This window comes from Pan troglodytes, chromosome 13 (genome assembly GCF_028858775.2).
Source record: "Pan troglodytes isolate AG18354 chromosome 13, NHGRI_mPanTro3-v2.0_pri, whole genome shotgun sequence".
Classification (NCBI taxonomy): Eukaryota; Metazoa; Chordata; class Mammalia; order Primates; family Hominidae; genus Pan; species Pan troglodytes.
Window position 1 is genome coordinate 91,172,682 of NC_072411.2, and position 24,892 is coordinate 91,197,573.

Here is a 24,892-nt window from a genome sequence, read left to right on the forward strand (position 1 = left end):
ATCAAAATTAATTAAGGAAAACCATAGCCAAAATAATACAGTGAGTTAATATATATTTGTCTAGTGCTTTTCTACATTTACAATTTAAGAAAGTTTGGGAAAATACACACACATATATGTGTGTGTGTGTGTGTACACATATTGCTCAAGAGCAGTTCTATTATACATTTACTAACAAGTAAACACATATATTACATCATTAACTTTGTGATTTTATAAGAAATACTACAGAATTTTAAAACATAATGTGGATCAAATCATCCTTGCTTAAATACATCAAGAACTTCCCAACTACTTAAATTCAAAACTTCCTTATAAAGGCTAAAGACCTTCTTTCCCATTTCTTGCACAACTTGACCACTTTTGCCCAGCACTACCTCTCCTTCCTTCATCCCAGGCCCACATGGCTATCTATCATTACTTACTTCAATGTCATCTCCCCGCGAAATTCTTTTCTGACTACCCTGCAAAAATTAGACTTCCTTTACCCAACAGATATTTTTCAGAGACCTTTTCAAAGAACTCATTCACTCAGCCATTCATTCATTTATTCATTCATTCATTGTGTATTATATGCTAGGTAATTGAAGAGATACTAAAATGTGAACAAATAGGCAAAAATCACTGCCCTCAGGAAGTTTATTAGAATGAGTATTAATTTTTTATTTTTGTTTAGTTTATCTCCCTCACTAGAGAAAAACTAGATGAAAGTAAGGACTAGGCATCTTGTTCATCACTGTATTTCTTTTCTTTTTTTTTTTTTTCTTTTTTAAAATGGAGTTTTGTTCTTGTCGCCCAGGCAGGAGTCCAATGGTGCGATCTCAGCTCATTGCAACCTCCGCTTCCTGGGTTCAAGCAATTCTCCTGCCTCAGCCTCCCAAGTAGCTGGGATTACTGGCACCTGCCACCATGCCCAGCGAATTTTTGTTTTAGTGGAGACGGGGTTTCGCCGTGTTTGCCAGGCTGGTCTCCTGACCTCAAGTGATCCACCCACCTCAGCCCCCCAAAGTGCTGGGATTACAGCCTTGAACCACTGTGCCCGGCCTCATCATTGTATTTCTAAAGCTTGATGCTATACCTTTCATAGAACAGCCATTTAATAAATTTGTCTACTGGATGGATATAATGAATGAATCTAAACTATGGTAAACTAGTTTAATTGCACAGCATGAACTTTGTACTTCATAAAAAGATGTTTTAATGTAGTTGTAATCAGTTTATGAAAGATATTATCATTTGGCATATAAATATATTCAAATGATAATGCAAAGCTACATACGAAAATTATTTTAGTTTACAATACAGATATTAATACAAAAATCTGCTTTATATAATTATTATTTGTCAATTATATCTTAATAAAGCTGGAATAAAAACATTTTTCTCACTGTCCTGTGGAATATTTTGCTTTATGTATTTAGTCTTTCATCACAGATATTTGGCAAATGGAAAATTGCTTTCAGAGAGTAACACTACTATATCCTAATGGTTTGTGTGCTGTTTTATAAGATGAGGACACAAGTTTCTAATCTGTTTTATCTTCATTAAAAGACTTGTATCACATAATACATATCTAATCAACAAAACAGTATTAGCTCTATGTCCATAGTGCTATTATAGTCATTTAAAACCAAGGTGAAAATAGAAATTATGTTTTAATATGCTTTTCTGGAAGATTATTTTGAAAAAATGAGAAATGTATTCATCAAATAAACAGTGTGACTTTTAGATGAAATATCACTTTAACACAGTGTAATTCCATGAATAACATTTCCAAAGACACAACCTGTATAAAAATGGGCTTATGTCTATAGTTCACTGAAAAATTCCATTAAGTAGATAACTTAAGGGTAACTTTGCTCATTAAGTTTTATGATTGAGAAGGAAATATCCACTTACAAATGTTAAATGCTATTACCTGAAAATGAGATACTACTTCAATTAGCTTGTTTCTCTCATTACACACTCTTGGGTGGGGGTGCTGGGAGTTAAGTGCATATGTGCCTAGTACTAATTGTGCAAAATATTGAAAGCATATGTGGCTGGGTGTAGTGGCTCACACCTACAATCCCAGCATGTTGGGAGGCCAAGGTGGGAGGATTGCTTGAGGCCAAGAGTTCAAGACCAGCCTGGGCAATATAGTGAGATACTATCTCTGCAAAAATTTTAAAGTTAGCCAGGCATAGTGGCGCGTGCCTGTAGCTCCAGCTACTCTGAAGGTGAGGTAGGAGGATGATTTTAGCTCAGGAGTTCTAGGCTGCAGTGAGCTATGGGAACGCTATGCTACTGCACTCCATCTTGAGCAACAGAGTGAGACCTGGACTCACAAAAAGAAAAGACAAGAAGGAAGCATATGTGTTCCTTTCTGTCCTCAAAATATATATTATTGTGGAGTATTATATATATTATATATGTTACACATATAACAATATATGTATGTTTTATATATATAACATTGTGGAGTGCTATATTTGTTATATAATAGATGAATATAATTAACTTATTATATAATTTTAATTATATAATATATGTTTGTTTATTGTATAAATCTTGAAGGAGCCATAGAGAACAGGATAAGTTATCCCCTGAAGATTTATAAAATGAATTATTATAACAAAATATGTTATTATTGGATATATATTATATATAAGGATATATATTGCTGATGGGATAATTAGATATTTGGAAGCAGAGAATATGAAAAACAAAAACAAGATGACACGTAATGATGTCAATTAAATATTAAAATATGTGAGGAACTCTTCAAGGAGTAGCTTATCTTCTTCCTTGTGGCTCCTTTAGGGTTGGAATAAAAAGACACATTGTCTCAGTCTTGTGTTAACACCTAGAAGAGCAGTTTCTTTCTGAAAGTTTAAGACAACATAACTTCAACTCAAGGGGCAAAGAAGTGGGCCACTGGATTACTTTCTTTAAATGATAATGTTAAAGGTTAGTTTTATACTCTGAGTCATCATGGCTTCCCTTCTCCTGAGAATTTATAATTAAATTTAAGATGATGTGGAAAGTTAGTTGGAATGCTTTTAAATAGCAAGGAGATGAAAAACCACATTCACTGTTAAACCTTGTCTTCTCTTCACTCAGACAAGAATCCATACACATCACAGAGGGCTCAAAAACTCAGTGAACTCTCATTGTCCATGTCTGAATGAAAGACATGTACAAAGAAACAGTGGGTAGAAAATACAGGGTGTCTTGCAGTTTTCACGGATCTACATGGTAGTTGTACACCATATGATTAAGTTGTCCCTTCTGTTTTCTACACAGACATTTACTTAAACGAAAAGAAAAGTAAAATAGAAAGCAAAATTGCAGCCAATTTGTTGAAAAATATTGCAGTAAAGTTGTCATAATAGAATTATTTTATAAATGACAACAGTATAAAATAACAAAAATTTTCAAATGACATTCTGAGAAATTCAATTCTGTCCTCCTGATTTCTCTATCCAAATCATAAAATTAACCCAAGCTGACGTCCAAAGCTTAGATTCAAGGCCCAGGACTAAAAAAAAAAAAAAAAAAAAAAAATGTTTCTTAAAATACCTGGATATTGGGGCCGGTCAGGGAGTAGGGTGGGGTTGCGGGAGGGAGAGCATTAGTAAAAATTAGAAAAAAATAGCTAATGCATGCTGGGCTTAATACCTAGGTGATGGGTTGATAGGTGCAGAAAACCACAATGGCACACGTTTACCTATGTAACAAACCTGCACATCCTCCACATAAACCCTGGAACTTAAAATAAAAATAAAATTTAAATTAAAAATTAGATAAACAAATATTTTTATATAATCTAAAAAAGAACGCCAAAACTATAATTTTGCATTACTTGTATTTTTTGCTGTTTATGTTTAACTTTCCTAAAATTGATTAGGACTGGTAGAAATCTGATAATATCATCACTATTTTGTAATTTTCATGTTTATCTCCCAACCTACAAGATTCTTTTACCCTCACCAAATGTTCCAATAAATTGAATCCATTGTGAAGTCATTCCCACAACAATTGTGGCACTGATATATTACAGAAAAGAGATATATTTTATCTGATCACATTTTATTTGAAATCAACTCAATTTTTCTGTTTCTCATATATCCTCATAGATTTCTCTTCTCATAAATCTTAAGTGCTTTTAAATTTAGTTGTAAGAATTCAGTTCTTAATCACTAGATGGCAGACCAAATCCACCATCTTATTATAACAATTAGAAACTAAATTATCACAATTGCAGCTTGCCAACTATATGGTATGCCCTGCATCCACATTTTTTCATACAATTACACCTGTGGGGGGGGGAAAAAAAAAGCCTGCATAGAAACGGCCATATTGAAACCTTGGACTGGCCAAGAGAGACGACTGTATTTGCATATTAAATTGTTGGAGTCTACTTACAGGCTTTGAAAAATATATGAAATAAAAGTCCCTAAAATTATGTTAGATATTCTCTAGCCATTAACTAAAGTTCTTTCAAGCAGAAATAATACACAGCACACACGTGTTATAAAAATTTTAAATCTCTTATTCAGACAAAGGTTTGTGCTGATCATTTTCCCCTGTGAGCTGTGAGACTGTGAGCTCCTCGACAGCCAGAACTGTGTTTACCTCAGCAACCTTCACATTTAATGTTATATAATCCGTCTTTGATAAATGTATGTGTAGCATCGATGAATGCAGATGTGAATGAGGAAAGTAATGAACTAGTTCATTGATATGCCTATTAAAAAGATAAGCACTTTTAGCTCTCTTTCCTCCTTCCCTAATCTTTCCAGAGAGGATGTGCTCTTAGGAACCCTTTTTTGAATGAAAGGGAATGGTCACTTGGTGGTTCTTACCAGGTGTGTCCCTGACATTCAGGCCTCTGTGTGACCAGAAAGGAAGAAGACTGTGTCAGTCACAACAGTTCATATTTTAGAACAACCTTCAGAAAGCTACAGCAACCCTTCAGCCTTCCTGACCCAGCAGATTTAGGTCCCTTTTGGGATTGTGAAGATCTGGGCTACCATTACTTAAAGTTTCTCTGACTGTAAAGGTCCTTGAGGGACTATAATCATGACACTGTCAGCTGGTGGCCTCATGAAGTGGAGAGAGAATGCCTTGTGGGACAAAGGAGGAGGTAATAAAGCCGCCCACGTGTCAGTCTGGATGCCACAGATGCTGCCTTTAGTAATGCACAGCAGAGCGTGGGCTGCTGGATGAGGTTCCAGAGAACCTACCAAGGAAATCCTTCCCTTCCTTCTGCTCTAGGGCACTGTTTATCATTAGAAGGGAAAGACGAAGAGGGACAGCATTCAATTCCTTCTTTAGACCATGCAGAGGAGATGCCAAAAATTCCACATTCCTCATTTTGCTTTCCTTAAACAACTCCCAAATTTTAAAAGTTAGATACATATGAAGCCACCAGGGATACCTGAGGGGGATCTATTACATACTTTGACAATTTTTTTCTATCTCAGCCTCAAGATCTATGGGATGGTGGGAGGATAAGTATGTATGGGGTAGGCCTATGGGGTTTTACATCTTCTGTTCTTCAATCCACTGCAAAGACTTTTACTTTCTAGTGAGCCCCGCAAGCTTAAATCTGGTTTTAGGATAGTTATCCAAATTATTACTTTTTCTGTGCCCTGCTCCTTTTTTTCCTTGTACCAACTGAACAAGAGTAGGCATTCAATAATTATTTGAGCTGAGTTAAATTTTTGTTCCACTAAGGACAATCATGTTTTATATTCTAAAGCAATATAATGACAATTTTGAAAATTTTCCTTGAAATCTGAAAAATTGAAAAGGAGATGACTCATAGAAAGCTTCATTTCAATGCATTTCAGTGAGCATATGAATTTAAAAAATTTGATAAACTGTCTGTGAAGGTGGTTGGTTTCTTCAGTGCAACCATTAAATGTTTTCCAATCTCATAAGCAAAGTTTTTCAGTTAACTAGTAAAACTGCTGTTTTTACTTTACTTAAAATGGAAAAAATAGAAAGGAAAAACTCTCATATTAGGTACTACTTAAGTTTTTTTCCATGTATCATTGTGAAATCTAAATGACTGTGGCCAAAACGTGAAACTAAAACTACACATACTGCACATGCAATGCTCATCTACAGTTCTGTCTGGAAGAGCAGATTTCAGTCTGCTAATGCATTTGACATAGATTTTTTTTTCCCACATACCTCAAACTACTGAATAGCTGCAAAATAGCACAAAGAGAATTGAGCCAACTCTATAATCTATACACTAGAAATTTCAGCAGTAATTTTTATAGCCAACCTTAGTTCTAATCTTAAATATTAATCCTCAGTGAATAAGTTTGGTACAGAGCTATGCCAAATGTGTCTGCCTACCTAAATACATGAAAAATTTGTAAGTGTTCTGAATGATGTCTACTTAATCTCTCCTAGCCTAATATTGCTTGAGATCAACAGGAGAGACAAAAATCTGCTTAACTGTTTCTTTTTCAAAGGAGAAGTAAATATTCAGTAATATATAGTATCCACATTCCAGATTTCCTTCATCTCCTTCCGGTCTTAGCTCAAATGTTACCTGCTCTGGTTCACCTTACCAAAAAAATTGCACATGACTACACACACATACAACCATAACACTCTCAATTCACTAATTCTTACTCTTTTTTTTCTTTTAATGTAGTAGTTACCACTTTCAAGCCTACTATATATTGAATTTATTATGTTTATTGTTTGTCACCCCATGATAGAATTATAGCTCTGTGAGAACACATATAATTTATTTTGCTTCCTTTGTTGATATATTCTGATATCCTAGAATAGTGTCAGGATCATAGTAAATGCTCAAGAAGTATTTGTTGAATTAATTTATTGAATATTAGTTGTTTGCTTAAGAAGCTTTATATGGTAAAGTCATTTCATAATAATCTTTTGTATATAAAAAGGGATTTTTATATCTAAAGTCAATTGTTAAGAATACCAAGTAAGAGATCTAGGCCATATTGAATACAAAATGATATGCTTCAACCCTGGGCTATTACCTGATTTTTAGAGAAGCGCCATTTTAGCTGCTTATTTAAATGTGGGCCAAACCTACAAAGCTTTAAAATACCATGAATTATAGGAATATGATGTATTATCATTTATTCCTGACATTATATCCTAAGAAGAGCATATATTTTTACTCATTTTTGTAATTGAAAATAATTATTATTGTATTTTAAGAGAATATTCATTATTGTATACTCAATGAGTATAAAATTAAATATTTTACATAAAACATTTTAGAATCAATTTAACTCTGTATTTTATTATGTCTTTGCAGCTGCATTTTGCCTCCTTTTTCAATTTTCCCTGATACAGAAGAATATTTAGGGCCTCTAGAGAAAATCCAGACATTGTAGTCAGCTTATTTCTTCCAATTCATTCTTTATTCTCTGCCCTTGCCTTGAGCAAGTTGAAATTTCTTTTACAATCCACCAAACATTCCACAGTTCTCAATGGCTCTTTGATCCCATTCATTTCAGTACCAAGGATTCTAAAATATTTTGAAGAAAATTTTTCTAATAGGAATTTAAAGGGATGCCTCTTTCTGCATTATTCCCTCTGGAGCTCAGTTCTGGAGGCATGGGTGAAAGGAGACTAGTGCTGTCATCCCAAAGGCCAATTTCTAATTTTATCCTCTTGGAAATATCTAGTGACTTGAATTAGTATTCAGTTTTGTTCTGCTTCACATAGATTTAATTTACATCTATTTTCTAGCTATTAAAAAAGTAAGTGATTTTGCTGAAGAACAAAACTAAAACTAGATTTTACTCTTCTTTCTGGCATTCCTTTCCAAGTCACTTCCAGAACAGGTAATAGAATCTTTAAAAAAAAAACTGTAATTGTTATTTCAGAACCTAAATTCATCTCTTAATCTTCATATTTAGTTTATCCCTTATAATGTGCATAATTGTATGGAAGCCAATTTATTTATTGCATGTTTAAGATCAAAACTCAATATGCTCTGAATCTCAAAACCAGCCAAATGCCATAGTCATACTTGGTATGAGAAAAAGAGTTGTTGCCTTTATTGGAAAATTATATCAATAACTTTTTAGATGCACAGCAAAGCTCTTCATTGGGTAATTTCTCTACTTGTAGGGAGAACAAAAGACAAGAAAAGCAAACAGACAAGGAGGATGAAGAGAGGAAGGAGGGAGAGGGGTAGAGGAAGGAGGATGAGACAATCATCTTCTTTCCATGTAACTTTACTACATCAAGAAGGAGGTTTTACAAGTTTCTTTAGAAAACAACAGAATTAACCTGAAGATACTTCTTTATCCTATTAGGGAAAATACAAAGAATGAATCGGAGATTTTTCACCTACAAATCCATGTGCTTCTAAGGAGAAGTTGCTATTTTCCTTAACAAGTAAACATGGGCAAACTTTATTAGAATTTCAAAAGTTTTAGATTATTACTTAATGTTATTCATTCAGTTTTTTAAATTCTGAATTTTATCATTATTGTATAATTCACATTTTAATTTATTTAAACATGGTGACTATGAATAAAGTATCTATAAAGGAAAACAATACTCTTGTCATTTTCTTTAAATACCTGTGGAAAGATTTAAAGTTTCTAAAATCTTTCAAAAATTTGCTTAACTCCAAGTAACTACAGAATACTTATTTCTTGCTAATACAGTCACTAGCACATGCTGAGATCAGAGGAGAAAAATATATAACATTTCCTAAACTAAGGAGTATAAAATTTAGTTTGGACAAAAGATTAACTAAGTTGTTTACTAGTCAACTGGTTATTACTAAATTAATAAATGAAAAGTGTGCCTCAGTTTTTCTACTTGTTAACATATAGAAAAAGATAAAACATGAGCCTTTACTTTTGCGGAAAAGAAATATTTAAAGATGTCATAAAGAAGTTTGCTTTAAAGTGTGTTTGAAAGCTCATCCTAAATTTGTCAATCTGGAAAAAGGAATAGAGGCATTAGTTAATCCATTTAATTGATAGTTATTTATCTAGCAAATATAATAACAATTTTATTAAATACTTGTTTAGTACAAAAGAAAACTTTGGATCAGAGAATGAGACATTTGGAGTTCAACTTCCTTGCCAAAAACAACCAAAATATACAGAAGCTGCAAAAGATAATGAATTTTTTGTAGAATAATTTTGCTCATATGTGTATTTCACTAGTGCATTCTGGAAAAATTACATACACATTGAAACTTCATAAACTCATTCTATTTTTTCATTTCTCTAACCTATATGTATCCTGGGGCCTTTTGAATTATTGGTCCTTATCTTGGAAATCTTCCTCTGTGTTTTGAGAGGTTTTGTCTAATGCTGTTTATTTTCATTAACTACAACTAAGTCTGGGGAACATCAACCTGAGGATTTCCTAGAATCCAAAACAAAAACAATCTTCAATCATTATGGAAATATAAAATTCTGTTTACAAAAGCAAACTCCAAATTAGTAAGGGTGAACAGAATACAGAATAACATTACATTCACTTATGAGTACATCATCTATTGATTCTCCTTTGGTGTCCTATTTGATAATGAAACATATTTTAAACCCTTAGACACCAAGACAGTCTGGATACATAGGAGAAAGTGGAAACCCATAAATGCAAATCATTCAATGATCCCTCAGAATATACCAGCCATAATAATGGCTAAGGCCACAGTTTAGAGATCCTCTGTGTGAGTTTCAGTCCTCCCTGTATGTTTTAGTCTTCCAACACCTTTGGCATTAAGAATGTGTTCAAATCATAAAATAAATACACTTATTCTTGAAGCAAACATCAAAATAACATAATGTATGCATTTTGATAATATTGTTTATTTATTCAACAAATCTGTTATTTTGCCAAGCACTGGGAATACAGTTAAAGTAATGAATTCCTCTCTACCTTTACGGAGTTTACAGACTACTGAGAGAACCAGTGCAGTAACAGATTATTAGAACATAATTCTTTAAATACAAAATTATAGGCAAATCTTGGTTGTTGTGGGAACATGTAGGAAGGGCATATCATCTAGGCTGGAGGTCAGAGAAGTCAAAAGAGTTCTGGGATTTGAGTTCTTTAACTTCCTTATTTCCTTTCTTTAATTTATTGTTTTGGGGGTTGCTTTTTTTTCAAGTGAGAAAATTAAAATCCAAAGCAGTTTTTTCCAAAAATTCATTTCCAAGGTGTATAATATTGTTACTCCTGGCTCCTTGCTGGTAATTGGCAACAGATTCCTTCTCTCTACCAACTGGCCAGGATGGATCTGAAGGAGCCCAGGTACTCCCTCTCAACCATGACTCTGATTTTAACTTCTTTACCATCTCTTCCTTTGCCTGAGGGTAAAATAACAGCACTCTTGTTTCTAAACCAACTGGTATGTCCATGGGAAGGTGCCTTTGAGGAGGGGTGGGGCTCTTGCGGTGGTGCGGGCCAGCAGTCCAGAAGCCAAGACAGTGGTGCACAGCAACATGGCAGGAACCATTTGTTGCCGATGACTAACTCACTCTAGCCACACTGGGACAAACTATAAAAGCATTTTTCAGGAGAATGGCATGAACCTGGGAGGCAGAGCTTGCAGTGAGCCGAAATTGCACCACTGCACTCCAGCCTGGGCGACAGAGTGAGACTCCGTCTCAAAAAAAAAAAAAAAAAAAAAAAAAAGCATTTTTCTAGGTCCAATTCCACAGTCTTTCTTCAATTGTAGATACAGAATTCTGGATTATTGTGTTTTGACATTTTAGGAAGTCAAAAAAATAGTATAATGTCTAGTTTGAAAGAAGCTGACTTTTGTAATTTAGAAAACACTGTGAAGTAAGATATTAAATACCCATACTAAAAGTTTATTTTACTTATACTTAGCACATCCACTTATACTCATTTTCATAGATTACTTAAGTATTTATTGAGTCTACTTACTGTATGCCTGACTATATACCATGGAAGAAAGATACAAAAGTTAAAGATACACAAGCTACTCCAGGGGAGCTTAGAGGAAAGTTTATAAAGTCACTCTTTTAACAAATATTTACTAAGAACATTCAAAATGTAAAGTATCTTCTATCCAGTTGTTTCTTCAATGACCACAATTAGTTGAGGTAGCAAATAGTTTATATAAGATACGAGGTTTGAGAATTACAAATAAGAAATCTGAAAAGATGGTATCACTATAAGCTGAAATTATCTGAGAAAGGGTGAGTAGAAGTGGGTTCTTAAGCAGGCCTTGAAAAAATAGAAGGTATTTGAGATGGTGGGGGTAAGGAAAACTCTGCCTGGGAAAAAGGCAGGGAACCACCTAAAACAGGAATAGAGAGGGAGGAAAACATGTCATATACATAGCTTCAGGAGGGGATGGTTTAATTTATCAAAAAAAGGAGGTGATGAGAATACTTGGTACATGTGATACCTCTTCCACTAGGAAAGTTTTAACGACATGCCCACATGGAATTTGGTCATTCTCTTCTCTTGCTCTCATCTCACCTTATCCGTACACCTGGCAAATACCTGCAACATTCTATTACACTTATTGGTTTGTTTGCATGTAAACTCTACTGGGCTGTACATTTCTTGAGAATGAAAAACATGTAATTTCTCTCTATATCATGAGTGTATTAAAGTGCCTGATACATGAAATGCTTGCTGAATAAATGAAAAAAGGTAATAAATAAAAGAATGTATAAGAAGCTCTCAGGAATATTAAAGTAACTACCTAATTAAAGATAAATCAGAAATAAATGAGACCAAAGGCCACTAGTGGAAAATGTTATACTGGAGTTAGGAGAAACAGTAGTTATGAGAACAGAGGTAAAGCCACGAGACACTAGGTAGAAAATACGAAGGGTTTGATGAAGTTTGGGTGGGATAAAGTATTTAATTTTTTTTTTTTTGAGATGGAGTTTCGCTCTTGTTGCCCAGGCTGGAGTGCAATGGCACAATCTTGGCTCACCGCAACCTTCGCCTCCTGGGTTCAAGTGATTCTCCCACCTCAACCTCCCGAGTAGCTGGGATTACAGGCATATGCCATCACGCCAAGCTAATTTTGTATTTTTAGTAGAGACAAGGTTTCACCACGTTGGTCAGGCTGGTCTCAAACTGCTGACCTCAAGTGATCCACCCACCTCGGCCTCCCAAAGTGCTGGGATTACAGGCGTGAGCCACTGCGCCAGGCCTAAACATTTTTAAAGATAATTTCAGAGTCTCAGAAATGAATGGAGGAAGAAATATCTACTGGGTACTTTGGGTTAAATTGTGCCCTGCTAAAAGATATACTGAATTCCTAATCCTCTGTACTTCAGAATGTGACATTATTTGTAAATAAGGTCATTGAAGATGACCTAATTAGTTAAGATGAGGTCATACTGGAATATGATGGGCCCTTAATCCAATATGACTGGTGTCCTTATAAGGAGGGAAGAGGGGAATAGATACAGAGACTCAGACACTCATTTCTGTTGTCATAAGCCACCCAGTTTGTGGTACTTTGTTATCAAGCACCCCTAGGAAAGTAACACAGGTGTATGGTCTAGACATCGAATGAAATAAAAGTTTTGGAGAGATAAACAAATTTTATTTTAAAAATCCTAAACTCTATTTAAGGCATTTTGGAGTGAATCTTAAGGAAGAATAACCCAGTAGAAATATTAATGGCAGCTATTAATTGTGTTCTAAAAGTTATGTTAAGTGCGTGATAAAAATTTTCCACATAGTCCTAACAACCATCCTGGTAGAGGCTTGGAGTCAATCATGATCACAAAGCTAGTGAGTGGCAGAGCCAATATTTAAAAAAAATATACGCCCATAACTATTATACATTGTGTTAGACAACCAGATTGCTATGTTAGAGAAAAGATAAGGGGATGGCACATTTACATGTACAAAAGTCTTAAGTCACACTCTAAATGTGGATTTTGACTAAGAGAGTGGAAAAGTGACAAATAGAGCTCCTGTGAAGAATGAAGAGCAATAGAAGCCTGGGTTAAAGAAAAAACAGGTAAAGCATGGTTTACCTTAGAGATGAGAAAAGGAAGCGATTAAGAAGGGTGTTTTAAAAGAAAATGTGTGAGAACAAGAAGCAATTAAAATATACTAAGATTGCAAACCCCATTCTTTCTATTCATTTCCCAACTCTAAATGGTGGAAATTTCATTTCCTGGTGTTCCGCCTGTGTAGCCACCAAATGTTACCATGCTAATATCCGGTGAAATTTCCCCTAGCTTTCCTGAGGCCTCACAGGATATTGATGGGGGAAAGACTATCTCCATGACATGAATAAGTCTTTCAGGTATTTTAATGAGTAGGGATAGTAAATGATTGCATACCAACTATTATTTAGTTCTGTTTAGATTAGTTTATAGGGCGCAGGAAATGAAATTTTTCCCCAGAATATTCAGCTTGCATTATATAAACATGACTCCGTTCAGCAAACAGAATGCACTATGCTTGCTATTTCACTTAAACTAAACAGGGGATGATAAAAAAGTCATTGAGGAAAAATTCAATAAAATTCAACATTATAAAATGCAATTTAAAGAAAACTATCAACTTCTGCTTTTTAAATTACATTACATTCATGATTTCATTTTCTTTCATTTTTCTGAAGTCTGAACTAGTATTTTAAAAAGTTCTTAACTGTGTTTTCCTTTTTTTTTTTTTAATTTAATCTTTGCTATAGATTTGAAAATGGAATCTTCCTACCAGGACCAACTTATAACTTCAATTTTTTCCTGTTTAGTAACGGTCAGGTTAGTCACAATAGATTTGACTGGCAATAAGGATTAGAAATAAAAGCAAATAATGAAATAAATGTAATTGCTCATTTTGTTTTATAGCAATAAAAGCATATGATCTAATAAAAAATTCTAAGTATGATCCATTTGCATACTGATTTAATGGCAGATAACTGAGTGAATCTGGATATTCTTATAGTGTTAATGGAATAGCAATGACTAAAAATTATTTAATGGAATTTTACGGGCTAAATATCAAGTATAAAGAACTATGGGATTTATTATGAACTCAACCAAACTTTTCATGACTGGACCATATTATCAAATGAGATGACAAGATGTGCTAGATACAAAAAGAAACTCAAGGTATGTATCCACCAATAGAAACTTCTCTGATGTTGTAGAGGTTCAACCATAAGGGAATAAGGCCATTCACAGTATCTGAATTGGTAAATAAAACAGTTAAGTAGATTTAGAGGCATTATTTTATGTCCAGCTGCATTTACCAATGACTTCCCTGGGAATTAGGAATTCTAAGGCATAGACAAAATTATTCTGCATATCCACACCAAATTGCACATACAGCAGTATTCACATACAGTTGAATCTTGAGCAACACAGGTTTGAACTGCATGGGTCCACTTATAAGGGGATTTCCTCCCACCTCTGCCACCCCTAGACAAACCCCTTCTCTTTCTCCTCCTTTTCAGCCTACTCAAAATGAAGATAATAAGAATGACTACATTTATGATGATCCACATCCACTTAATAAATCATAAATATATTTTCCCTTCCATATGATTTTCTTAAGAACATCTTCCTTTTTCTAGCTTCATTTATTGTAAGAATACAGTATATAACACAAACAACATATAAAATACATGTTAATCATCTGTTCATGTTACAGGTAAGGTTTCCAGTCAACAGTAGGCTATTAGTAGTTAATTTTGGGGGAAGTTGAAAGTTGTATGTGGATTTTCAACTGCACAGGTTATTGGCGCCCATAACCCCCATATTGTTTGAGAGACAACTGTATTCAACATGATTCTTCCTCATCTCATAAAATTAAGAGAAAGTTGCTTATTTCTTATGGGATCCAGGCTTTGGATTCTTTTAACTATAGACGGATAGGTGAAGAGTTTAGTCAAAACTTACAGGAATATGAAATCTGCAACAATAACCCTCTCTCAGCCATGACTTTATACTACTTTATACCAGCCTACATATGATAAATTACAAACTCCACTATATGTGTTCTAAAGTTTTCAGAAATTTAAAAATTGATTTTTACACAGGAACTATGTTATACTTAAATTTATTAGAGATTAATTTCACTTAACAATCATTCAGCTTGTTCATCTTAAGATTTAAATATTAGAAATATTAGTAAAGAAAAAAACCAATATGATAAAGTAGCAAAATGCATATTACCTAAAAGTCAGTATATGTGGATTCTTTCCAATGGTAATATTTTGTGTAATGAGAAGAGTTTATGGAAAATTTCTTTAAGTTGTGATTAAACCCAAAGTAATATTTTTATTTTAAAATGTTAATATCTAGTGTTTATTACCAAAAGAAATTATTTCTTTTTCTTAAAGTTATTAAAAATAAGTTTTTTTATTTCTTTTCATAGTGCTAAACAAGAATGAATTTCAAGAAAAGTGACAAGGCACTTAGAGCACATCAAGTGGAACATTCTGCAGAATTTCTTAAGAGGAAAGAGGAAATCAGCTCTTTGGCTTCTAAAACTCAGGAAGAATAAATTAGGCTTTTTAGTAAAGCATGTAAGTCAAATTTAATTTCCCCTACAGAGGTAGCATTATAATAATAAAATGCATTCCAAATCAAGGGACTAATAACAGCATAACAAAAATGGCCACATTTAGTAAATGAAATATATGCAGTCCAGTGTGCCATGTAGGGGATTTGAAGTAGTCTTGGCAGGGTGAGGAAACAGACTTGGGTCTCCAAAGAAATATCCACAGAAATACAGCACTGCATGGAATGCTAAGGCCATGAGCAGAGACAATAGTTTTCCATCCAACAAATACTGAGTACCTATTATGTGCCATTTCTTCTTTAGGTGCCAAAACTGAACAAAATGAAATCCCTCTAACTCCAAGTAGCTATATCCTAATTAGGAAGACAATCAGATAACCAAGGAACTAAAGTGCAAAACGATAAGCAACTTACAGAAATAAATTCAGAGTGCTAAGGGAGTGTGTACAAGCATTGCTTAGCCATTGTAGGGGGATTGGGATACCTTTTCTTGTGGAAGTGATGTATGAACTGAGAATTGAGAAAGAAGTAGAATTTATCCAGAAACGATTTGTAATTCAATACAGTTAAAAGGCAGGGAAAGAGAAGAGACAAAAAAAAGGAAAGCAAAATTGAGTGGTTAAAAAGGGACAGGGTTGGAAAAAATGGCAGCATCAGGTGTCTGGACCACAGATTTCTGATGGCCTTCAGTCTTCTTTCTTTGGCTTCATCTTCAGAGTGAGTAGGATTTTGCCAACCCAAATCAAAAGAATGAGAAGAAATGGAGGAAGAGAAAGCAAATTTGCAGCTCTAACTAATAGCCTTTCAGATGTATTTTGGCTCTTAATCTACTCACTGGAAACCCTTAAGAGGCAAAACGATGCAGGAGGAATGGAAATTGAGTAGTTCAGAAAACCTAGGCTTTTTAATTTATCTTACTTTTTCACACCAACACTGAAAATTACTTGCTATGTAACACTTGACAAATTACAATTTCTTTGATTGTCATGTATTTTCACCTAAAAAATAGGGATAATATACCCCCTTCCCAAGGTTGTTCTGAGAATCAAATAGATGTGAGAGTGCTTTGAAAAATAAGTATGTGTTATTTAGACACAAACCATTATTATTTAGCACAGAGGTTCCCAGATTTCTCTTGCCTGATTCAAATCCATTTACATGTGTATCAAATGTAGAGTCATGCTCACCTGTCTCCTCCTTATAGGGCCTATCAGAATCTGGAGTAGCATGAAGCAGGAGAGAAAAATCTACATTATATTGACAAAAATCCATTTATATAAGGCTATGATCATAGTGAAGGAGTGCTGCTTCTTCCACAAAACGCCCTGAGGTCAAGTCTGTCTATATAAATAAGGTCATAAAACAGAAGTGCACTCAGATTTCAAGAACAGAAATGGTAAGTGTAGGAAAGAGGGCAAGATAAATTTTTCTGAGTAAGCATATAATACTGCACAAATCCACTGCAGCAATTAGTTGAGCCTATTAATGCCACAGTACCTGATGTAGCTGCCCACAGCAATACACCTGTATTTAATGGAATCACAGCTGGAAGGCTTTTGAAGCTAATTATAAGGCACCTTGACAAGAGGCATTTTAAGCCATTGAAGTATGTTTTGTGACTTCTGCCAATATAACCCATACATACCTTGCTAGTTATGTTTGTAAAAAGTAGGTGGTATTTTGCTTGCAGAATTGGGAGGCAAATCCCAGTAATTATCTTTCCAAGCCATCCAAAGCTTCAGGTTATTTTTGTAACCATATATTTATGATCTTTCAGTTCTTCTGTAATTCAAATATTTTATCCAAAATCAGTTTCATAAAAATTATATGTAGTTTGTGATTTTAAATGCTGTGTATCCCTCATATTGAAGAGTTTGTTGTTTTTTGTTTTTTTCTTTTTAATTTCAGCCGTGATTTTCTTTTAAGTTGGTGCTCCTCAAACCTGGCTTTGCATCAGAATCACTCAGAGAATTTTTTTAAATACTGATTCCTAGACCCTACTTCTAGTGACTCTGATTTTGTTTTGAAACTGGAAACTTGTATTTTTTAGAAGCATCTCTAGTATTTTGATGCCAGATTCAGAAATAATTACTATCGTCTTCACAATAAGCACTCCAATGATGTGCAACAAGAAAACTGTTGTTCTTTAGAATGATCATTCCCAATTAGGCACCTTTCCTTCCTTACGTCCAGCTGTTAGAGAAGACTATATCTTCTGCTTCTTCCTTATAATAACAGAGAAAAGCTAAATGGGGCACTTGCCTCCTTAGGAAAGTTTATCACCGAAAACTACCATAAACCTGAAATCTCTCTCAATAATCATCTGTTGTAAGGCGAAAACCCTCTTGAATTAAAATTGCTTTAATCAATTAGGACTCTGGTATTTCGGTAACAAATCTCCATGGAAAAAAGTCTCTGATTTAGATTAGTAAAGTGAGATTCTGGTGTGAATATAAGAAGTCTCAAAGTTCTCCCAGATTCCATTTGTGCCTTTATGGTCCCCTGGTGAGTTTTATTACTGGGTAGAATTCACAAACCAAAAAGAAAAAAAAAAAGAAAAACATTTCACACAGGGAACTTAACAAGAAAAAACAACTACCTTATAGAAAACAGATGGCTAGCGATACTAAAGCCGAAAGGCTGTCAGCTGTGTCTTCAGCCTGTTTTTCTATGCTTTTATAAATTGGCAGGAAAAACTCCTTACATTTCACTAAAAGGGGCCCAGCCCATAAATGATTTGCTAAAGAAATCTGAAAATCCATGTTTTTCAATATGAAATATGTAAAATGTTTGAAAACTGATTTTTCAATGAGGATTTTTCAAGCTTCTATTTTGAGAGATGATTCTGGGACATTCCTTGAATTATTCAGAAATGAAGAGAAAATGGTGTAAATAAAATAATAATTTTATGTCAAATTTCCTTTTTTTCTCATCTTTTAAAATCTCTCTTTTACGTGCAAAAGCTACTAGGTACTAGGTGACATTTACTTTTGTAAATCACCTATTTGATTTCAAAAGGGACAAGTTATAGTGTATGATTTAGGAAATCATTTTCAAATTAGGAATTGAAGAGCAACTTATCTGTATCATACATCCATTTAAACTTCATCCATGTTAAGATTTAGGGGAAGAGGTTGGATTATAATTCAGCCATTTACCAAATACACATATTATGCAGCTACATTAAAGACTGTGTGGTGGGAGGTTTACCGTAATATAAAGTTTATGCCCTCATGTGGCTTACACTTGTTTGAAATTGTGCTCTCTTAATGGTTCTGCCTGCAGCAGTTATAAATTATATGAGCATATGTGACCTTGAAGCAAAGGAAGATGAAATAAATTAATAGTTAGCTAAAAATGTCTGTATTGTGATATTCTAGAAATCTTTTTGGCCATAGAACTAAAATCTTTTTCCCTCCTTATATTCCTTCAGTTTGATTCAACAAAAATGCATTTTCTGTCTTCTCCATGCCAGGCACTGCCCTGGATTGTGGTGATAGGGCAACGGACAAACACATTCCTGAATACTTTTATTTCTGAAAGAAACAGTCTTGTCTAATTTCACATGAGAATTTTCCTTCCTTTAGTAATTTGTGGGAAGATGGAAGTATTTTGTGGTTAGAACCTATGAGTATGCTTTTAGACTATTTACTCCAAATCCTTTTAGTCACTGAGATATTTTAAGAGGTGAGTCTATGAAATAGACTTCTAGAAGTAAGTGTCAGGATTTGAGTTTTGATATACAGCCTCTTTACAAATTTATTTACTGATTTATTTAACAATGATTTTTGAGCACCTAATATGTGCTCAATTTAAAAGGGCATTTACTTGTAAAGACACTCATCATATTTATTCCTAATTTTTGCTTTAATAGCTAGGCTACTCTCCACTGAAGCAGGGTATCTATGTGTTGTTCATAGCTGTACCCCTTACACCTAGCAAGGGATCTAGGACATAGTGGGTCTTCACTGTAGCCACATGAACTAAAAGGGAAATGAGGAAATAAAATCAGAGTATTGCCACCATATTTAAATAGCCACCTTGGCTCTGAAAAGATTTCAAACAGATCTAGCTAGCATGTAGTATCTCTTCTACACAGATAAGTTTCCATTCCATTTTACAAATGAAATGTTAGAGTATAAACCAGTCTACAAACCTACCTTTTACACAAGTGCCTGTGAAAAATTTAGTTTATAAAGCCCAAGTCACATCACAAATGCTTAATATATTTATTTTTATTTATTCAACACATTATTGACTACCTTCTATATCTTAGGCACCATATCAATGTTAGAAATATAAGTGTTAACAGACAGAAAAGATTTAGTCCTTAAAGAGCTTATACTCTAGTGGAAAGAAACAGGAAACAAGCAAATATTATACTTACTAACCATACAATATGTCTAGTAGCAAGAAGTGTTACCAAAAAATTCAGCAAGGTAAAGACAAAGAGCGCCAGGAGAAAAGTGAATTGAGAGGAGAGCGGGGACTGAGCTTAATTTTGAATAATCAGGGACAAGCTCACAAATAAAGTAGAATTTGAGCAGAGACCTGAGGGAAACAACATAGTATTTTCAAATGACAATTCTTATTGGAATAAATGTCATCTTTAAGTCCTGTCATCATAAAAAGTGGTATCAAGTTCTTTCTTGGGTTACCGGAAATAACTTTGACAGCTAAGTGAATTGTAAAGTTCATAAAATGGAACAATAAGTTTCTTTGCCTAGGTAATTTCCCAGCAAATAAAATTCAAAGCATCAAAAAGGTTTTTTTCTTCTTAAGCTGCTCAAGCCATTGTAAAAATTTCACGAAAATATGAAATTCGCTGAGAAAATTTAACATTTGTTTAATTTCTTGGGTGAAAAAAATGTCTTAATGAATTAGATAGTCTTAAGAGACCACAGACAATCAGGATACGTTATTGGACAAAAAATTTAGGGTCCAAGGTTTACTTTGAGATGCCATTGGACATTGAAAATTTCTTTGAGCAAAAACAGCAACTAGGCCTGGAGCTCAATAACAGCTCTGTCTGGACCCAAAGGAGGGAAAATATGTGATAATTTTTTGTGTAATTAGGCTTCAGGAAAACACATTGATGGTACCCTAATGAAATATGCATTAAAAAACTGAATTGTTGAAAAGAACAAATATATCAAGTATGATTCAATTAGTTTTAGAGTTCCTCTAAGAGAATTTCTTCATCCATATACATAATTTTTAGCTAAATTTACCTCTCATACTTGTTAAAACAAATTAGAGGAGAAAAAGAAATTATACGTGTAAATTAGTAATTATGTATTTCTCATAAGAATACCTAAATATTTCAAACAAGGCAATTCTATGTAATATAATTGATAAAATGTGAATACTGAACTTTGGGTTAATTCAGAGGCTGACAGATTTTGATTATAAGGTATCAATTCATCCACTGAGGTTCATATTTTGATTGTCTTGTATTAAAATGTCTGTTCTTTGAAAAAATAAGTCATTGAGTTGTATGGACATGTAATTAAACACAGTCATGGCAAAGTTCTCTGACCTCAAGTGGCCAGAATAGCCACGTTTTGCATCTATTTTTATGATACGTAATCATGGTCTAGTTTTTAGAGACATAAGTAGAAGTTTCCTACCACATCAACATTCCTAAATAACAGTATCATTTTGGTACAGACAACTTCAGAAAATCAGAGAAGAAAAAAGGGAACTTGTTTTTGGAAAGGTTACAAACCTGATTTTACGTTTTTCTTTTAATTTCTGTTAAAACAGAGGAAATGAACTTTGTGTATTTAAGGGAGCTGCATAGACTTATTAGCCCTGGCTGCAGATATTAAGTAAAAACTATCTTAACTTTATAATAATTTGAATGTACTTTTATTTAAATCAAGTATCTTTAATATCTTTGGAAAAGAAGAATAGTATTGAAAAACAATGAGTGAAATTCAAATAACCAAATCACAATGTATAAGAAAAAAAGATGCATTTCATGTAGTTTTTAACGATTCATCTCATTTATTGTCAAAATTAATAAAACAGGCTGGGTTCAGTAGCTTACGCCTGTAATCCCAGCACTTTGGAAAGTCGAGGTGGGTGGATCACTCAAGGTCAGGAGTTTGAGACCAGCCTGGCCAACATGGTGAAACCCCATCTCTACTAAAAATACAAAAATTATCTGGGTGTGGTAGTGCACACCTGTTGTCCCAGCTACTTGGGAGGCTGAGGCAGGAGAATCGCTTGAATCCAGGAGGCAGAGATTGCAGCGAGCTGAGATCGCACCACTGCACTCCAGCCTGGATAACAGAGCAAGACTCCATCTCAAAAAAAAAATTAATAAAACAATATTAATTGAGTGTTCCCTGGCTGAGTGTTCTGGAAATAACAGTTGGGGAGATATAAGCAATTTCTCAGAGATAAAGAAGTTGAATATAGGATGTTCTTGGGCAGCAGTGTAGAGATTAGTTTGAATTCATTAACAGGCAAACCAATCTCTACACTACTGCCCAAGTACAACTTTTTTTTTTTTTTTTTTTTTTTTGAGACGGAGTCTTGCTCTGTCGGCAGGCTGGAATGCAGTGGCGCCATCTCGGCTCGCTGCAACTTCCACCTCCCGGGTTCAAGTGATTCTCCTGCCTCAGCCTCTCGAGTAGCTGGGACTACACCACCTGCCACCACGCCTGGCTAATTTTTTGTATTTTTAGTAGAGATGGGGTTTCACCATGTTGGCCAGGATGATCTCGATCTCTTGACTGCGTAATCCACCCATCGCGGCCCCCCAACAAGTGCTGGGATTACAAGCGTGAGCCACCACACCCAGCCTATTCAACTTCTTTATGAAAGAAAGAACTTCTTGTGGAATACATGCCAGAGGGTGTTGGCTGCCTTTAATCAGACATCTTGAACATCAACTAACAGCATTGCATTTACTTGGTTGATAGTGATAGGGATGGCATGAAGTCTTTTCCTTTGTTGAGCTGCGAAATGGAAAAAGGAAGACTGAATCTTCTGAGATAACGGAATGAACTAAGAGCGTCAGGCAGCAGGGAAAGATTCCATGCAGCAAGCCAGTTAGGTGTTCATTACTCTAGGCCTAATGTAAATTGAGAAGGGTCCATCCTTATGACAGACGGGAAGCTAGAAAAAGAAGCTAGAGAGACCACTTCACCAACCAAGTGTTAATGACAGAATCAGAGGAGTTCAGAAGTTATGTTTCACACAAGAAAAAGATTTTTAAAGCACCATATCCTGCTTTGAATGACTACTTTAGTTTTCCTTCAGGTGTTTATTTCTGAGTGAAGGATTGGGAAGACATACATGAAATCGCTGCCACACCCTCTGCTTGAAAATGACCATGCAGTCCAGGGAGGACACAGCCATACAGAATTGCTTGACCCTTTATGAAAGCTCTTCTTTCACCAACAAAAAAGAAAAAAATACTAAAAATGATATGCTGATTGATTTCTTTGGAATCAATACAGGTTGTTAGATCTGTCATCCTCTTCATCCCACTCTGAGAGTTATTGGTATACTTGCCCTCCATTCTGTATTAAAGCCAGTCATGCAGAACCTTATGCATTCTCACCAGCCAGCTGGCCTTTACAGAGTTAGTTATAATCTAAGCCTGAAAATTCCTCTAAGGTAGTTGACAATATAAATATAACCTTTTGGCAATTTGCTAGACTCTATTTTTAAAGTACATCATTATCAGCTGGATGTGGTGGCTCACACCTGTAATCCCAGCACTTTGGGAGGCCAAGGCAGATGGATCACCTGAGGTCAGGAGTTCCAGACCAGCTTAGCCAAATGGCGAAACCCCATCTCCACTAAAAATACAAAAATTAGCCAGGTGTGGTGGCACGTGCCTGTAATCCCAGCTACTCGGGAGGCTGAGGTAGGAGAATCGCTTGAACTCGGATGGCGGAGGTTGCAGTGAGTCAAGATTGCGCCACTGCACTCCAGCCTGGGAAATAAGAGTGAGACTCCATCTCAGAAATAAATTTTAGAAAGTACATCATTGTCAACAGTTTTTGCATAAAGCAAATTCAAAATTGATGAACTCATAGAGTAAAAAAATCCTACATGAAAATACCTTCCTGGAATTTGAGGGTCAGCAAACAACAAACCAAGGGCAAATTTCAGGAAAATGAAATAAGTTATGTCATAAATGCCATTCAAAAGAGTTGCACATACTTCTCTTAAGCTTGGCTAAAATCAGGAAAATAGGGTGGACAATCAGTTTTTATTATTTAGAAAATGAAATTTCTTCTAATCCCAATTAATTTTCATTAGTAACAACATTAGCTTCTGCATGCCTTATTAACCACATGAAATTAGTACAGACTGAGAAGTTATACAAAGCATTAATTTTAAAGTTTTGAAAAGTTATCTTGCCTTTAAGGATAGTATTCATATCTCCAGCTCATAACGTTGGGTTGGCTGGACTACATATAACATATGTAATAAATCTTCAATTCAAGTCACAACTTTTCTTCTTGTTATTTTTCTATTCCTATTTTCCATTTCAGCTTACATCATGGCTGTAGTCAAATAATAAAAAATGACTGGCTTAATTTAAAACCATATACATTCTAATTCAAAACAACCAAATTATAAAAACAGAACTTACCACAGATGGTCATGGATTACTGGACTATTACCTCAACCCTATTAGCAACTTTTTTCTTCCTAACCTGGATATTTAAGTAATACATAACTTATAATGGAGATATTTTATGAGAAAATATTGCCACACAGTCAGTTGTGAGTTATTAAGAGTAACACATGGGCTTTGAATGCTCTATGAATCTGCAGAGTACATATCTGGTAAAAGAAATACTGCCTAAGCTTGAAAATGAAGTACTGCAATGATTTCTGACAAATCCTACTTCTCTGTGTCATAAATATTGGTTACAAACAGTGAACTGAAGAACAAAAGATAATACTCCACATGGCAGTTTATCATTCATAATCCGTAGGCTAATGTCTTTCAATTGTTTTGGCTTCAAGTAGTTGCAAACACTATGCTTATATCTACACATTTAGGAAATCTCCAGATTAATGAAAAAGAACACATATTTTATAAGAGATATTAAAAGATCATTCAGTTTAAAAGGATTTTGTTTAAATTGGTAGTAGCTATAATAGTGGTAATAGGAGAGGCAGCAATAGAAGCTTACATTCATTGAATACTTAATATGTGCTATATATTGTCCTAACTGTTTTATATTCTTGATCTCACTTAATCCTCAATAAACAGTATCATTCCCATGAGGCAACCAACGGTAGCTCACAGCAACTCCCATCCCTCATAAGTGATAGGCCCTGGATTTGAAACAAGAGAGTGTTATTGCAGGTGTAAACCTTTCATCAGTAAGGAGGATCAGCAGAGAAAGAGGTCCACC

General features: G+C 34.6%; 1 protein-coding gene and 1 non-coding gene across 5 annotated transcripts in view; both read right to left on the minus strand.

Annotated features, from left to right (window-relative positions):
- Positions 1 to 24,892, minus strand: part of COL5A2 (collagen type V alpha 2 chain) — a 408,452-nt gene that overhangs the window by 78,612 nt on the left and 304,948 nt on the right. The window lies entirely within an intron of this gene.
- MIR3129 (microRNA mir-3129) lies at positions 21,905 to 22,014 on the minus strand. The gene has a single exon (NR_106628.1). It is a non-coding gene; the product is annotated as a microRNA mir-3129 (primary transcript).